A 10,947-nucleotide genomic window follows, 5' to 3' on the forward strand; every position below is an offset into this window, starting at 1 on the left:
ATTACATTTTCACTTGGAAAAACCCCTGTGTCAGTTAGATTTGTTAGTAAAACAATTCTTTTTCTTACCTAGAGCATCAGTGATGTTTTCAGGATGATAAAAAAAACTTGCCCATGGCATTTAAACAGTTGCTTTTTCTCGTAATTCATGGCTCACGGTCTCGTATTTGTCACAACTGGAGAACTGTGCTTTCTGTGTGCAATCTCTCACTGCTTTGGTGACGCAGGGACACGTGTCATTACGGGATGGAGTATGATAGTAGTTGTTTGCATTCTCTCCCTAAATCTGGAGTCCTGTGTTATGTTTTCTGTTAACTTAAAAAATATGAAGCTATTTACCTAAATAGCTAACATCGCACCAGTGATGCATATCAAATTGGTCCAACTAGGAATTCCAATATTAAATGAGATAGTAATTTCACAACCCACTATTCCAAAAATTTGGATTGATGGTTCAATTATACCAGGGACATTAGCTGTTTTAATTGAATCAATCATTGCTTTCTTCAATAAAATGTCCATTCCTTCTGCCCTTTTGGTTTATTGTTCTTCAGAGTTTCATTTGCTTTCTTTTCCAAATATATATGATTTTGGCCTTTGTCATTGAAAATCATTGCTGGTTTTGCTACCTCATGCTGGAAAGGAAGCCTTGTGACTGTTTTATAGTCACTGATTTCATGGTTGTATGAGTGCTTAATGCCACCTTGCAGGGGTGTGCAGAACTAATGAAGTGTGTACATAAAAGGCTTATTCTACACTGAGTGCAGGGTTAGTGTGAGCAGCCCACATCATCAGTATCATAATTAATCCATTACAATCATCCTCTGTTAATCAGTGTTATCCTTCTAACGTCTCTAGGAGAGGAAATGTAGTATTCTCAATGCAAATTTTGCCAAAATTTAGTCAATTCAACACCTTTAAAGCTTTGCTGTCAATAGGACTGTGTGCCTGGTATCCCTACTTTTGCTTCTCCTGACCCAGGACGTGGTCTCCTCGGCTGATGATCCACGAGACACTGGATTCTTGGTCCCATGGCTCTGTGTGTTCTGGGACATCTGGGGACTTCAGCACTGTTTTAGGGGCTTTGGGTCCCAACTCTTCATAGCATTGCTGAGATGAGATCTGTGGGATCACCCTGATTCTTGAGTGTAAGGTGAATTTTTTTCTAGAACCAACACAAGCCAGCATGGCTGCACTGCTTTGACCACGTGCTGGGACAGCGTGTGCTTGTCAGTTCTTGGGTTTAAAATTTTCTGTTCTAATTTCTAAAATGGGGTATATTGACAGATACACTCTATGTAAACAGAAGCTCTGTGGGGTTTTCAGCAACTTCTAAGAGTATAAGTACTCCTGAAGCAGCTAACCTTCCTCCCAAGAAGTGCGGAGCAAGCCGGCAAGTCCTGGGTGCCTGTGGCGGCCATGCTCTGCAGCCCAGGCTGCTCACTGAGGCGCAAGGAGAAAAACTTAAAAACCTACTTCCATGTTGTGTTTCACAGAATCTCAGAACTGAACATTTTAATATTTAAAGAGAGGTGATTATTTTTTAATAAATTATTTTATTTTTTTTCCTTTCTCAGTATTATTAGGTAGAATTATTACAGTTCAACTCCACATACACATATTGCGTGTAAATACATGTATAGAGTACACTGCATTTTTTAGTTTACATATATGTACTAATTATTGTTTCTAAGAACAGATTAGAGCTTTAGATTTTTAAACTTACATAGTTACCAGAGGAATAAAGCCAACTACAAAAGAATAATAAACAGAATATGGTAATCCAATCACAAAGGACAGTCAGATGTGCTTACACATATTCAAGAAATCAAAATAATAGTTAGTTCATTGGCGGTCTTATTATTATTGTTATTAAATTTAGATTCCTCATAAATGAAGTCATATGGCATTATTCTTTCTCTTTCCACCGCACTTCACTTAGAATGACAGTCTTCAGGTCCATCCATGTTGCTGCAAATGGCATCTTTTATGGCTGAGTAGTATTCCATTGTAGATATGTATCACCTCGTCTTTATCCAGTCATGTGCTGATGGACATTTGTGTTGTTTCCATGTTTCTTTTTCAATGTCCCTTCTGGCAGCAATTACTGATTTTAAATATTTTCCACCTTAAAATCCTTCCTGAAGGGTATGTGGTAACAGGAATCAAAAACAGTTAAAGCACAGGGTTGTTTGTGATGCGCCCTGGGGGCTTGGTAGGAAGGTTTGCGGAAAGGATTTCAGATTCTGATCCAACGATTCCTCCTATTGTAGCCCTGCTGACCGCCTCTCTCACTGCCTGCCCTACAATTCTGACCAGTCCCTTCTGTGAATCCCACTGTATTGTGCACAAATTTTGTCCAATTGGTGTCATCCCGTAGGGACCTTCGGTGAGGCACCTAAGCTCCTGTGTAGGTTTCTTCCATCAGCCCTTAACTTCCTTGGGAGCCGGGACTGTCTCATTGCCCCAAGGATCCCTAATGCCTAGTGAGAAGCCTGATACAGCTGGTACTTAACGAGCACATGGGTCAAATGGAAAAACGTGATCAAAGAAAAGGCTCTCGTTTTTCAGACATGCCTACTTGAGTACATAGGGTAAAATGACATCTCTTCTGGGATTTGCTGTCAAATACTTCAACAAAGGACAAGGCAAAGAACAAAGGTCTGAATAAAGGAAATACGGAAAAGTCTGTGAATTCCTTAATCTGGGTGACGGGCTTATTGTTCTATTCTTATTGATGTATACTTAAGTTATTTTATAATTTTACTACCATTAGCTGAAGAGCAAGTATTAATACGTATTAACTGAAATCCTTAGAGCTGACCAAATTTACCCCACACAAAATCCTTAATGTCCTAGTAGTCTGTCTTACAGAAATCTTTTCCCACAAAGACAAGAAAAAAGGGAGACAGATCCGTGCAGTATTTCCACGTTGTCAAGAGACCCAAGACCGACACAAAGTAAGAGATTCGAAAAAAGATAAAGAGGCTGAAATCAATGTCCTGAAAACCTAGCCAGGAATTCTAAGTGGCCCAACTTAACTAACCTCAGCACTGCCGCATCAAGAAAGGGGTAAATAGCACCTAGTCGAATTTTTTTTTAAATAAATAAATAACGACCCAGTTCCTACCACAGGCAATTATGATAAGACTGAGTATAAATTCTAACACCAAATAGTGTACAAATTATAATTTCTACTTGATTTAAACTGCTTCTTCTTAAAGAAGAATCTGAATTCTTTTATTCTTAAGACATATTTGTGGCATATGACCTAGTGATAAAATTTTCAACCAGCTTGTATTCAAAAAGTTCACCAATGTGAGAGTTTATTACATCAACTATTGCTTTTTGGGAAACCCATGTGCCTTGTCACTCTCTTTCATAAGATTTCCTGTGGAAAATTCAATCCCTCATTCAGGAAAGGGCTGAACAAACGATCTGATGGAAAATCTTCATACACTGCAACACAAGAAAATGAAAATGACTGTGAGCAGCCCGTGAAGCCGGCAGACACACACAGCGCATTGCTGTGTTCCCGCCTCGACTTTCTGTAAGCAGCAGGGAAAAGGTGCATCTCAAGAAATAGTCATAAACACTTTTCAGGACCTGAGCACACAATTTCACTTTCCGGGTTTAGTGGGCTTCCATTTAATTCTATGAGAAGTGTTTAAAACAACAGAACAACAGCTGAGATAGGGTTTAAAGTAACTTTTATGTCTTAGTGAAAATAAAGCCAGCTGATAGTTATCATTTTTAGATTATTTGATCTCACTCTCCTACTTTACCTCTCCAACCACCTCACAAAATGACGGTGAACGTCCCCTCCTGGGTCAGAAGGCTACGTAGAAAGTACCAATCACATGGAGGTGTGCTTTGTTGTTTTATTTTTCAAAAGAAACATGTTTCATTCATGTGACTTAATAATTAAGATCAAGAAACAAACTCTATTCAATAAATATTAGCCAACACATGTCGTCATAGCTGCTCATCAGGTTTGGCCCCATGTTACCCACATTTACATGAACATCTGCCATGTGCTGTCATGGGACATGGTGAGTGGGGACAGAGTCTCTGCTCTCACAGGGCACACAGCCTGGTGGGGGGCTGGTGTTCAATCATTGCCATTTTTTAATGTACTTACAAACTATGGGAAATGCTATTTAAAAAGAACAAAATGAGTCAATGAAAGAGAAAAATACAAGGACTGTATTTAGGCTGAGGGAAGACAGGGAACCTCTTTGAAGGGTTGACACTCCACTGAGACCCAAAGGACAATGCCGGTGCTGCAGGTGAAGGACAGGGACACACTGAAATAGGGCTGATATCCAGAATATACCCAAATCTCTTTAAACTCAACAAGAAGAATGAATAACCTGATTAAAAAATGAGCAAAATGCCTGAACACACACCTCATCATAGAAGGAATCTAGATGCCAAAGAACTCTATGGAAACATGCTCCACAGCATCTGTCATCAAGGGGATGCAGACTGAAACAGCGAGGTACCACTGCACAACTGTCAGAACTGCCAAAACGCAGAACACTGACAGCACCGAATGCTGGTGAGGACGTGGAGCGACAGGAATTCCCATGCATTGCTGGTGGGAATGTTAAATGGCCCAGATACTTTGGAAGACGGTCTGGCAATTTTTTACAAAACTAAACGTACTCCTACCATATGATCCGGCCACTGTGCCCCTTGGTGTTTACTCGACAAAATGGAAACTTATGTCTACACACAAATCTGCATACAGATGTTAATAGCAGCTTTATTCATAATCACCAGAGCTCAGAAGCAACTAAGCTGTTTTCAGTAGGTGGATGGATAAATAAACTGTGGTCCAGCCAGAAAATGGACTATTATTTGGTGTTAAAATGGAATGAGTTATCAAGGCATGGAAAGACATGGAGGAACCTTAAATGCATATTATTAAGTGAAAGAAGCCAATCTGGGAAGGTTCTGCAACTGTCTGATTCCAACTGTATGGTGTTCTGGGAAAGGCAAAACCACAGAGACTAAAAGATCAGTGGCTGTCAGAGGCTAGAGGGGAAGGAGCAATGAATGAGGTGCAGCACGGAGCATTTTTAGGGTCACTAAGACAGACTACTCTATATGAGGCTGTGACGGTGCATACATGTCATTGTACATCTGTCCAAACCCACAGAGTGCACACCACCAAGTGTAAATCCTAGTGTCAAGTATGGGCTCTGGGTGATGATGACGTGTCAGTGTAGGTTCGCCCATTGTCGCAAATGCACGCTCTGGTGCAGGCGTCAATAGTGAGGAGGCTGTGGGGACAAACTGCAGTTCATACACCCAATCCAGCCCCAGGCACCGCTGTGAATAAAGCTCTGCGGGTGTGTGGATTGTTCGGCCGCTCTGACGTCTGAACAGCAGAGCTGAGCAGCTGCACCAGAGATCAGGAGGCTTGCAGACTCTGAAATACTTACTTCCAAGCCCTTGACAGAGAAAATTCTGCTCAGCCCTGTTCTACACGAATCAGAATTCACCCTGATGGGACAGGACAGCAGGGCCCAAACCAGGCATGGTTAATGTGACTGAAGCAATGTTTTAGTTCCAACACCTTTGCTGAAGTCCTGCAGGTCCAGTGACAGAATGTAGCCAGGAAGCGTCTGCAGGAGGAGTCAGTAGCAGGTCTTCCCGCCAGGCTCTGGGATGCCGGGGGCCGCGCGCTGCACGGGGGCCACCCGCCTGAAGAAGGCGGACTTGCAGTGGAAGCCGATCAACTCATAGAGCTCGGAGAGGATGCTGCACTGCTGAATTCGCTCCTCAGAACGCTGAAGCACAGGGAGAAAAGCAACAAGCATCTGAACGAAACATGTAAGTGAACAAAGACCCGGAATAAAAGTTTTCCCTTAAAACAGAGACCCGATGACACAGGAAGGAAGAGGAAGGCTGACTTCGTGCACTGACGGGACCGGATGCAGAAACGCAGGGAAGCAGCGCAGTGCAGATGCTCCAGACCCCTCCGGGCCCCACCTCTCTGCGTTCAGCCTGTCCTTTTACTAGAAAGGCCTGTATTCCCTGAAACAGAGGAATCTGATAACCACACATGAGAAACAGAGAAGGGAAAGAGGAAAAGGAAGGGAAAGTAAAGGAACAACAGTTCATCTAGACCCTAGGGTTTGGACGGGACTTTCACCAAACACACAACTTCTCAAAGCACAGAGCACACAGTGAGAGGCTGACAGAGTGACTGCGACTTCTGCTCCTTAAGCAGCAGCTACCTGCCAGCACACGCTGCGCCCCTTACTGAATCATTACAATCATCTCAGAAACGATTATTACCCCGGCTCACAGGCAAGGACATCTGAAACTCGGGGAGGAATTATTATCATCCTGGAAAAAGTCCCCTGACCCAGAAGTGTCAGAGCCTCCAGTAGAACCTGGACTAAAATGCTCCGGTTCACCACAGGCCCTGAGGCTCAGGCTGAGGCCATGTCAGGTCTGCACGGGCCCAGAGCATGAGTCTGTGCGACAGGGAATGCTCCCACTTGAAGTGCCAGGCCAAGACACTCAAGAACCTATGAAATGGAACCAAATCCCCAAACTAATTTCCAACCGACTGCCCTGTCCGGGAGGACTGCTCGGCACATCTGCGCTGTCACCTGTGCACAGGCTGAGCAAGGGGCCCAGAGAGTGGCATGACGTCCCAGTGGAAGTGGCTTGGAGACCACTTCATCACAGGAGAGACTCTCCCGGATTCCAACGTTAACTCTCCATTCCATTTCCAACTGGAAAGTAAGTTTAGACTTGTTTTCCTCTCCTAGAAACAAAGAGAGTGGTAACATCAGCAGGAAACTCAAGACAGAGGAAGTCTCCTGGCCATCTGGAAGGATAGGCCCGGGAGGGAACAGAGACAGGGATCAGAAAGACCCGATTTCCAGTCCAAAGTCTGCACGTCACTCGATTTGACAGTTACCGTATTAATACAGGTGATAAAATCTAATTATGATTCTTGGGAAAACTAAATGAAATAACGTATGCCACTAGCATAGGTCTAAAATCCTCCATGAGTATTCCAGAAATGGACGTGATCGTGGTTAGTTACTGTCTGCCCAAGTCTTGGGTGCTAAGACCACATCAGCCAGCCAGAGATGTGACGGAGAATGCCTCACCAGCCAGCAGCCTTCTCCAACTTGGAAACTCATAGTATCTGAAGAACAGGCAGTGGCGGATGCTTTGGGACACTCTGGAGGTAGCACTCCAGTGATGACATTAAAAAGCTGTGGAGAATTTAGAGGACCATGCAGTTCAAATACAGAATACACATTCCATGTCTACCCACATTGATCTCTAGCTATGATGATTCAGAGAGGAAATACATATTCAAACTTACAACAATTTCCCACATAAGTGCATCAAAACTATTTGGAAAGAATGTAACTTTCTTTAGATCACAAAGCGGGGATTACAAGGTTTGTTCTAAGAGCCCTACTTGTAAAACATCTGCTAACATAACTGGGTCCACTATCAGTCATCAACATTCGAAGAGAAGGATGGAAAAGAACAAAGCCAAGCTAATATACTCCAGTCTTTTGTTGGGTTACGATGTCACAGAGGAGATGGACAAGTCATCAAGGAGCCACTCTGCCGTGATCACGGAGCCGGGGAACGGGATGGGCGGCAAGATGTATGACGCAGCTGCAGCTGTGCCCACGCTTCTAGGCAGGTACCCAAAGTCACCTCGACAAGGTGTCAAACGCTTGTGCCCACGTCATCATCACCTGACATGTATTAAAGAGAAATGAAAACCTATAAACGGCCAATACCCTTGGTGGGTACACTGTCCAAAGAGCAATGTCACAGTTTGACAACTGACCATCTCAGTTCCCTGGGATTCATTCTTGGAGAACCTTAAAAACCACTCCTCTGTCCTCAAGAAGTGCTGCCTACTTGCCCTATATTTGGCTCAGGGATACAGCACGTTCACGTGGTCTTTAATGTCTGCACAGCTTTGACTGTCTTTCTCCAGGTTCACTTGTCCATTCTGAAGAGGCCTGAGTTAAGTCCATCCTCTGTAAGATCAATTCCCTCCAGTGACAAGTCATCGAGCCTGCAATTAAAAGCCAACTGAACAGGACTGTCCTCAGCTAAAAAGTTCACCCACCCTTCACTGCTTTCTTAATCTCCTCTCCTGGCTAATTGCGACAGACTAACACCTCCCTCCACCCAGCTCCCCAACTATGACAAACAGAAAGTAAGGTCCATCAAAGAGGAGACAACTCCATAGTCACCTCTGAATTCCTAGCATATAGTAATGACAATAAATAGAACTATGATTATGGCTTCTTTCCTTTAAAAGCTTTCTGGTTATTTAAATGAGACCTTGGAAGAGAGGTGTTTGGGTCCAGTATCTTGATCCAGAAGACTCTGGAGGTCTTTTTTGGAATGGCTGTTCACTGATTCATTCAAAACACAACTTCTCATTCCTGGAGAAGCTGTGATTTTCGGCCAGGAGTTTGTGGTCACTCTCATGCCAGAACAGCTTTAAACTAAATCCTTACCTTGGATTTGTTATTTTCCCCTGTTCCAAAAAAAATTGACTTTCCTTATTTTCTTGCCTTGAGGAATGTTTTTTTTCTTTCTTTCTAATTCACCCTTTAGTAAAGCAGGCTTCTCAGGATGTGCTTGGCCTTACATAGGAACAGCCATCCAACTCCCAGTGTCAGAGGCCTGGGGCTCACCTCCGACCCTCATGTCAGGGCAAGTGAAACTCAGTTCAGGAGCCAACCAGCACCCCGGGGATTCTAAGGCTCGTGTATCTCCGAGAATTTCTGCTTTCTGGTTTGTCTTGGCTTCTGAGGATTTCCCCTCACTTTCTTGACAATTATCTGTGCAGCATGAAAGATGAGGAAGGAAGGTTTTATTTCTTAATCAGCATTTTAAGGAACTTGCGTAATGAAGGTTTTCACAAGTTTCTAGAATCCTCCATTGCCAAGACAGAAAACACACTAGATATTTTCTAAATTTAGGAATCATGTGCATTTTTTCTTTGCTTTAGTTTTCTTAACTGCTAACAGACATTTTTTAATTAAAAAAAATATGGCCGCTAATAGGATAGAACATTGAAGGGGCAAACAAAATTAAAGGGCAAAGACAGAAAAATGATAAGTACTCTACAAAGTTAATAGAATACATACACTATGGATCAGATCAGCAATTCTCAGCAACAGCTAATTGAAACATGACCATGAGGTAAAACTTCTCTCCTGTCAGGAGATGGCCAACAGAAAATTGAATTAAAACAACAAATTAAAATTCTAAGTCTGGCGAGGTATAGAAGGCTACCAGCTACATGTGTCTTCTTCTGGAAAGGAGGGAGGCTCACCAGCCCTTTACTGTGGGGCCTGAGCCCAGGGGAGGGCGGTGAAGTGAGCTCTGTAAGTACCCAATTAGCAAAGTGAGTGATGAATAAAGAGACGTGAGCTTTAATGACAGAGATGATACTACTATTCACTTGTCCTGTAAAGTATGTCTTCACGTTCAGTGATCAATACCTCGGCGTCCTGAGGGATTGAGATTATAGGAAAATGCACAGCCCGGGCCCAGACCTCCTCTTTGAGCTCGTGACACTGCACTTAGATGTCTCAAGGGCACCTCCAACTCTACCTGCACAGAGCTGACTTCACGGATCTCCTCCCATAGCCGTCCTGCCCAGGAACCCTGGTCGGGAGGGGAAGGTCTCACTGCCTCTTCCAGCTCAGGTCCATCACTCACAGATGGGCCTGGACCCCTTCTTCAGGGCCCAGATTTCCTCAGTCACTGAGTCCCACCACCCACACCTGTCCTACCAGGTACTCACTGGCACTCACTCAGCACTGACTCTGTGCTGGGGTCCATGCTGCACACTGTGCACATGTTATCTCACTCAATCTCCACAGCAGTCCTAGGAAGTGGGTACATCACTGCTTCAATTGATTAGATAAATTGTTTCACTTCCTTGAGTGCATCGTTCAAAGTGACACGGCTACCGAGCCAAAAACCTGGGACTGAAAACCACTTGAAAACTGAACACTGCTACACCTCGCAGCCACCCTACTCTGACTCATCACATCACCTCCTGCCGAGCCTACTAAATGTTTGCAAGCATTTTACAAGCACAAAAGTGATCTACGAGAGCACCCCACTCCCCTACTTAAAATCTGTCAATGACGGTCCACTGCCCTTAAGGGAAAGCCCCACCGCGCCTGAGCACAGCCCAATGGCCCGGCGTCCTCGTTCCCTGAGCGGCCGCGCTGCCTCACCCACCACGCAGCTCTACACGTGCCGTGTCCAGGACAAGGATGCTGACTCCGTACAACCTGGGGCTCTTCTCACTCGAACAATGATCACCCTCTTCAATAATGACTCTCAGAAAAATGTTTTCTCTGGATGAATCAATATCTTTTTCCTTACAACTTCCAGTCATTGATAATGAGCTTCCGCCAAAAGAGAGAAGAACTATTCCTCAGTCTCCTTATCTGAAAAGTGGGAATAACAAGGAAATATGTGAGGTTTTAAGAGAAATAATATTCATGTGAGGCTGAGTGACAATTCCCAACATACACTAAGCACTCAATATGTGCTTACTTAATATTAATAAGAATAGATTCCATTCCAGCAAACTTAAATCAATGTTTTATGGCTTTGTCCAACAGACTACAGACAAACTGTTGGACGAACCCCTTTGAGCAGATCAGCACAAGCGTCCTGGGAGAGGTAAGCGCTGGCTCCAGTTTCAGGGGCAGCCAACCAGCACTACGGGGCGGGGGCAGTTTGCTCAAACTCTTACATGTTGCTTGAGCATTTAGTTGTCGTTATTGAATAAAGACAGGTGTTCTTTAGTCAAAGCTCCTGAAACATAAATCTTCAAAGATTGATGCAAATTAGGTTTCAAGTACAACATTCTCCCTAGGAATTATTTGAAAATCATAGTCTTAGCTCC

At 43.7% G+C, this 10,947-nt stretch overlaps 1 long non-coding RNA gene across 1 annotated transcript; it reads right to left on the reverse strand.

Annotated features, from left to right (window-relative positions):
* Window positions 1–3,294: 3,294 nt before the first annotated feature.
* On the reverse strand, window positions 3,295–10,483 carry LOC140694624 (uncharacterized). Its single transcript, XR_012070204.1, has 6 exons — window positions 10,272–10,483; window positions 8,708–8,854; window positions 7,843–8,076; window positions 7,550–7,747; window positions 5,584–5,797; window positions 3,295–3,458 (listed from the first exon to the last, which is right to left on the reverse strand). It is a non-coding gene; the product is annotated as an uncharacterized lncRNA (long non-coding RNA).
* Window positions 10,484–10,947: the final 464 nt, after the last annotated feature.

Source organism: Vicugna pacos, unplaced genomic scaffold, assembly GCF_048564905.1.
Source record: "Vicugna pacos unplaced genomic scaffold, VicPac4 scaffold_66, whole genome shotgun sequence".
Lineage (NCBI taxonomy): Eukaryota > Metazoa > Chordata > Mammalia > Artiodactyla > Camelidae > Vicugna > Vicugna pacos.